The sequence below is a fragment of the Mastomys coucha genome, unplaced genomic scaffold (genome assembly GCF_008632895.1).
Source record: "Mastomys coucha isolate ucsf_1 unplaced genomic scaffold, UCSF_Mcou_1 pScaffold5, whole genome shotgun sequence".
Classification (NCBI taxonomy): domain Eukaryota; kingdom Metazoa; phylum Chordata; class Mammalia; order Rodentia; family Muridae; genus Mastomys; species Mastomys coucha.
Genome location: NW_022196911.1, coordinates 59976354 through 59983498, shown reverse-complemented (window position 1 = coordinate 59983498; position 7145 = coordinate 59976354). Strand labels below are relative to the sequence as shown.

At 41.3% G+C, this 7145-nt stretch overlaps 1 long non-coding RNA gene across 1 annotated transcript in view; it reads right to left on the bottom strand.

Moving 5' to 3' along the window:
• Positions 1–6175: 6175 nt before the first annotated feature.
• Positions 6176–7145, bottom strand: part of LOC116079088 — an 8122-nt gene continuing 7152 nt past the window's right edge. The window contains exon 4 of the long non-coding RNA XR_004113751.1: positions 6176–6273. This is a non-coding gene — a long non-coding RNA (uncharacterized LOC116079088). The remainder of the gene's footprint in view (positions 6274–7145) is intronic.

The window sequence follows — 7145 nt, the reverse complement described above, 5'->3', positions numbered from 1 at the left end:
AGTTGGAAAGCAAAAGGATATAAGATACCTCAATAGTGTTTGTATTGACTTTATGCTTGCACACTATTTTAGATTTATTAGAGTCAATTTCACTTTTCATTGAAATAACCAAAGATGTTAATAAAGTCATAAAATCTTGCCACACAAACTTCTTTATTTATGTTTTTCCCCCCTCCTTTTATTTTTAATGGGGCATTATTTATTTATTTATTTATTTAATTTTAGAATTTGAAACAACCATATGTATTTTTGGTATAAAATGAGGATTTCGCAGTGTTTGTGCATAGTAAAATGTCTAAGGCAAGCTAACGGACATATTTATTATTTTCTTGCATAATTTTTTTGCTTGCTTGCTTGCTTGCTTGGTTGGTTGCTTGCATGCTCAGGATATTTAAAATATACTCTTTTAGCACTTCTCAAATATACAGCACATTGCCATAAACCATAGTCATCATGGATCCCAGTTTGGTTCCTGAGCACCCTCCAAAGGCCATATGCTAAAAGCATAGCTGTCATCCTGGGGTACTATTGGGCAGTGTCAGGCACTTCAGAAGGTGGTGTCAACCGGGAGGAAGTTAGGTCATTGCGTGTTCTAGAAAGGGTTATTGAGACCAATGCTCAGTCCTTTCTCGACACCACTAAGACAGAGACATCCTCTTCTACATGCTCCTGTTGTGACATGCAGGGTTGCTATGGGAACACAGCAAAAGGGCTAAGCAACTATGGCTTCTGAAACCACGAGACAAGAATCAGTTTTACTTTTCATAGGCTAATTATATCTCTTGAAGATCTTCTTACCACATACATGACGGTGGCCCCACAAGATATTGTTAATTTGAGGGGTGTATCTTATAGTGTCACCGCACAATAAAACCATCTAAGATTAGGCTTCTCAGCAGCTGTTCCTTTATTAAGTGATGCATGGTCATGTCACTTTCTTATTATGCATGGATACTGGGTAGGAAAGTGTTTCCTTAGGACTGCTCAAATGATTCTGAGGAGCTGAGATCAATACAAAGTGAAAATGCATGAGGATTTCCAGGGATAGAGGAACCTCACAACCTCATAAAATATCAGTATCCTGTGGGGCCCACCAATGGGTTGCAACCACCTTGCTGGGACATGCATCATATCTGGATAGAGGATAACTAGAGGCTGCAACTGGGGAATGGCAGGACATGCATGAGATTCTTGGGAGCAGAAGGTGATGGCCAAAGGGGACTTTTTCTGTTGAGAAGGCTTGTTTGGCATTTCAGTGGCAGTAATTAATGATGAAGGGATAGATGAGGAGCTGGAACCTTGGACCAGGCAGAGCAACCCAAAGATCCACACACATAGCTAGAGGAAGGCTAGAGATGGGGAGAGGTGAGACTAAATGGGAATGAAGGTTCTAAGTCACAGGACTCTGTTGTCTGATCCCATCAAACTGGATTTGCAAAACATTAAATCAAAGATAAAATCCATGAAGTTTCTGATGACTATTGCCCTACATGGGTCCTACATGAATCTTTAAGTTTGAGTTTGAGCCTCCCCCAACCCCCATCTGTCCTTCTCTCTCTCTGTGTGTGTGTGTGTATTTGCCTGCCATGTTTGTTCAAGTGCCTGTGAAGGTCAGAAGAGGGAGTCAGGTTCCCTGAAGCTGGATTTGCAGGTAGTTGTGAGCGGCTCAACATAGATGCTGGGAAGCAAACTCTGGTCCTTTGGAAAAGTAAGCACGCAGAATCATCGAGCCATCTCCCAGCCCCAGACAGACTTGGGGGTTTGGGTAAAAACTATTTCCAGGAGAAATCAAGGAGGATGGCTTGTTCTTTAGTTCCTGGCCCACCTCATTTCAGGCCAAGCACAGAGATCAGAGGACAGAGATGACAGTGAATAGATGGTGCCAGCTGCATCAGAGTTTTCCCTTTAACAGGTGACCAAGGAGCCCACGCCTGCTGTGTGAGTGATGAGAAGAGCTCAGACAGGATGCAAGCAGGGCTTGAAGGATAGACCATCCTCCACTGTGCCAGAGAGCTACAGATACAGGAGATGAAGTCACCTGATCCTGGCTCTCTGCTCCCTCTCAGGTTTCAGTGAATTGGGCTCCTGCTCACAGTTAAGCAACCTGTTTCATCCATAATAGTGCAGTGGCACATGGGGATATTTTTCTTCTTGCCCATCAAAGCCATTGTGCTCTGGCTTATTTTTTTCACTAACTTCCCCATGGTCCCTTGGGTATTTGCCCTGTGATTATTGTATACCCATTCTTCTGGGAATATAAAGAAAACCTTGCCTAGGAATTTACCGGTAATAATTTACATATAAATATATTGAAAATGCACTATAGTAGTCTACATTGTACCTTTGCTATATGGAGCAAAGAGCTCTCTGGAAATTTCTTTTCCCATCATATTATAAGGATATTTGTTTCTATTTGTTATTAGTATATTTTCCTGCTATCTCATATGGAACAGCTTTTGAAGATTCCTGTGAACCCCAGCTGGAAAATTCCTTCTTTGAAGTGCCCCATCCATTCATCTGTTGTCAATGGCAGGCTCTCTCCACACAGACATCTTATACTTTCCACAGTTAGTTCAGAATCTATTTCTTTTGACGAAGACTCAATTCATCATCCTGAACACATCCCTGCTTCCCTTGCCTTCATTTCTTTCACTTTTAGTCTTCTGTTAAGTTCATCAGGGTACTTGCTTTTCCTTTCAAGAGGCACTGAAGGACCTTGAAAGCTTTCAAAACCCTATTTCTTCTAAATGTTCAGACCTCCACTTCTCCCAAGCCCCCTTTGCAGGGCCAGAATGAACCAGGGAGGACTAAGAAAAGCATGAGTCTTGAATGTATGAATCTGTGTAACAATAAACTCTACTGCTCTCGGATCTGAATCTAAAAGTGAGTGGATTGTTGAAAACATCAGCTTGACCCCATTCTGAATTAAGCTGCTGTTTCTGGTGCATCCAGCTGCTAAATAGTTTCCTCCTAAGCTTTCTTCATAGACCAGTTCAGAACACAAACAGGTCTTCAATTGAATTTTCTAGGTACAAAAGAATAAATAAAGAAGATACAAAACAATGTTTTGTTCAGATTGTATTTTAACAGAGCATTACAATTTTCATTTGACTCCCTGAGTTGAGATGCCCAGAGATCCTCTCTGCTGGGTGTGCCAGGAGACACCTACAACGCAGCCAACATTCTTATTTACCTGCTGGCTCACGGCTGTTAGTGACAGCAGTGGCATCTAAGCTTGCATAAACCTGTGGAGACAAGCATGGCATCACTATGGATTCAGAACTGCTCAGGGTGTTTCCGTTCGTTTTGCAAAACCTCATAGGAATTGTCAGTAACAAGCTTTGGCTAATTCTGCGTTACTCAGCCAGCTTTTGTGAGCTTCTGATGGTATTTGGGAACACATTGGATTATTTACTTATAGTATTTATAATTCTATATGTATTAAAACAACGTGCCTCTGTATATTAGTCATTTTGTTTTGTTGTTGCTGTTGCCATGACAAAATACCATGCCCAAAGTAACTTAAGGAAGAGAGAGTTCATTCAGGTTATTGTTCTAAATGAATAAAAACCTATCATGACAGCTAGGAATGGCAGAAAATGGCAGGCACGAGGACAGAAGCAGAAAGCTGAGCACTCACGTCTTCAACCACAAGCACCAAGCACAGAGCAAACTGAAAGTGAGGCCAAGTGATGAACTCTCAAAGCCTGACCCCAATGATCTACTTCTTCCACAAAGGTGCCACCTCCCTATTGCCAACTCAAAACAGTACCACCAACTGGGGATCAAGTGTCCAAACACTTAAGCCTGTGGAAAACATTCACATTTAAATGACTATGCTTGGATTAATGTTTTTCTTTCTTTCTTTCTTTCTTTCTTTCTTTCTTTCTTTCTTTCTTTCTTTCTTTCTTTCTTCCTTCCTTCCTTCCTTTCTTTCTTTCTTTCTTTCTTTCTCCTTTCTCCCTTCCTTCCTTCCTTTCTTCCTTCCCTTCCTCCCTTTTTCTCTCTCTCTCTCTTTCTCTCTTTCTCCCTTTCTCCCTTCCTTCCTTCCTTCCTTTCTTTCTTCCTTTGGCATGTATAGGATATGTGCTTGCCTATGCATAGAATGTGGAAGTCAAAGGTTGGCAACATGTGTCATCCTTTGTTACACTCCACTTTAGTTTTGAAGCACGTCTCTCAATGAACCTGATGCTGGGTATTTCAGTATAGTGGCTGGCCGGTACACCCTGAGGATCTTCCTGGTTTTGCTGCTCCTATACCTTGGGTTTCAGGTATAGTCTACCATGCTTGTCTTTTATGTGAGTGCTTGTGATCCAGACTCAGGTCTGTGTGTTTTCAGAACAAGCCCCTTCCCTACTGAGTCGTTTCCCATTTCCCAACATGTTCATTTTCCCTATTCATTTATTTTACTTAATTGATTGTTTGGTTCTAGGGTTTCATATAACTGAGATGGCCTTGAATTTCTGAGGCCCCTGACTCTACCTCCCAAGTGCTGAAATTACAAGTGTGGGTCACCATGACTGGCATGCCAGCTGTTCCATGTCAAGCTGACACAGGCAAGAATCATTCGGGAAGAAGGGATTTCAGTTACAAAAAAATTGCCTCCATCAGATGGGCAAGGCTGTGGTACATTTTTACAAATTAGTGATTGATGTTGAAGGCCTGTACTATTGTGGGTGTGGCCACCTCCAGGCAGGTGGTCCTGGAATGGATAAGAAAGCAGACTGAGCAATCCGCTGTGAGGAGCAGGTCAGTAAGCAGCACTCCTCCACAGACTTTGCTTCAGTTCTTGCTTCTAGGCTTGAGTCTTGAGTTCCTGCCCTGACTCCCCTGGATGAGGGGCTGTATGATTCCCTGGATGATTTTAGCTATAAGCTAAAATCAAGTCTTTCCTTCCTAAGTAACTTCTGGTCAGGATGTTTTAGCACAGCAACAGAAACCCTAAGATACTTGTGTTATCCAGTTTTATCTAAGTCATAGAATGGTGATTTCGTTGACTTATGTGTATTTTCTATGTATTGTGATTGTCCGTATCTGAATATCTATGACTCATATCTTTTGTAGGGATTAGGACCTGATCACCTTTGAGGCTGTTAAAATAGAAACAGAAGGTATTCAGATCCCTGATCACTTTAAGTAACAGGAGGCTATGGAAGCAGCAAATTGACCTACAGGTATAGGTTAAGACTCTTTCAGAATCAGCAGGAAAGTACCTAGAGGCCCCTGAGAGCCAGGAAAGTTATACGTTTTTAGTCTGAGGATAGAACACGTGGGAGTTTTAGAGTTTAGAATGCAGGTTAAGTTTCCCCTATCAGTACTATATAATTATGAAAATCCAAACTCCGACTGATAATTTGTATATATTTGGAAGCATGAGTCACCCCACCAGGACTGAAAATAGTTTTTTCTCTTCAGCTCTGGCCACAGTGTTTCAGACTGGGGTGGGGTAGTTTCCTTCAATTTGGCAATATTCTGGGACAAGACCCTTGAGTCATGTGAGTGGCATTTTTATCAGAGAAAGCAGCATGCAGGCAATTCTGACCTTTATTAATGACTCTTCCATAGACAGACACACCTTAAAAATTCCCAAGGTGGTGGCTAACCAGATAGTTCTGCAGGTGGGGCACTTATAGCTATGCCTGATCCCTGAGTTCAGTCCCTGGGACCCACAGTGTGGAAGGAGATAACCAAACTCCTACAGGTTGTCTTTGATCTCCCTTCATGAGCGCGGTATTCCTGTGAGTGCTCTATAATAATTACGTTCAAAAGCTCCCTTCCAATACCTTAATCCTAATTTTAGGCCTATAACTCCCCATAAATACACTAATTGGTCTTTTCACGCAGAGCTTTTTAAAGGTGGTGAGTCTCTCAGAAGAACATCTGTGAGTAAAATGTTAATTCCTCTGTTAAGGGGCATTCAACCCAAAGTGGAGGGAAACAAAGCTTGGGTAATCTCATTGCTGATACAATTGGATCTGGAGATGATAAGATTGGAATTTTAAATATCCAGGCAATTCTTTAGGCTTGTCTTCCCTGCTGGAACACTTGGCTTGTAGGTCTGTACCTCATGCACACCAAAGGGAACGTGCTCCAGGCAGGGCTTGCAGAGAGAGCCCACACTCTCCACACACAATTTGTTACACAGAGAAGTCACTGAATACCCATCTGTTTCCTATAAACGTGTTTATTTGCTCACCCTCGTGGAGCAGCTTGGCCAAGGAGTCCGGGTCCCATCAGTGAAGTCGTGGTTACCATCAAACTCCTTGGGGCCTGCTGAGGGTAATCACAACACTTGTTTCTTCACTGTATAAATCAAGACACACATGCCTCACTAAATGTTTGTTCAGTGACTCACGTCTGCACATTCAGTGTCATCAATGTGCTTTTCAATCTCAAAAAAAAAAAAAAAATCCAAAGATAAAAAGTGAGGATTTTTAGGTGTGATGTGTATCTACAAATTATCAAAATTAACTCCCTTAGAAGTAAAACTTTTGCCAGATGCGTAGGATAAACCTGTGATCCCAGCATGTAGACATAGAGGCGGGAGAATCTAAAGGTTTAGGCTAGCCTGGGCTACATAGCCACTTCCTTTGTCTTAATTAGAAATAAGATAAAAATAAAGATATATCAATGTCTACTAAAATCCAGGACACAAAGGAATGGTTCTTTCAAATGTAGTCTTTGGACAGTGAACTGATCTTACACTATAGGGAGATAATCTAACAATATGAGTCTATTAAAAAAAACAAAAAACAAAAAACAAAAAAAAAAACAAGGAGAAAAAACCCAGAAGCAGCTATCTACTAATGAAAGCTAGGGGGTGAGGTGCCCAGGACCTTGAGGAGATGTGTAAGCATTTGTTCAAAGATAAAAACCGAATTCTGATGTGGTGAGCTCAGGCCAATGTGGGAATTTCATTAAAGACACAAGTCTTGCCTGAGCTGAAACAAAACATAGTCTGTAATATAAAATCCCACTGTTCAAGTGAACAAGAAAAGACCAAGTCTTCGGAGGGTAAATGAGGCTCTCTCTCAAATAAAGGCTACTAAGTCATAATGGGATTTTTTTAATGGCAAGATTCAGTAGAATTAAACATGCCTATTTGGAAAATATAATTCTTTCATGTTCATATTTCAATTTTTTTT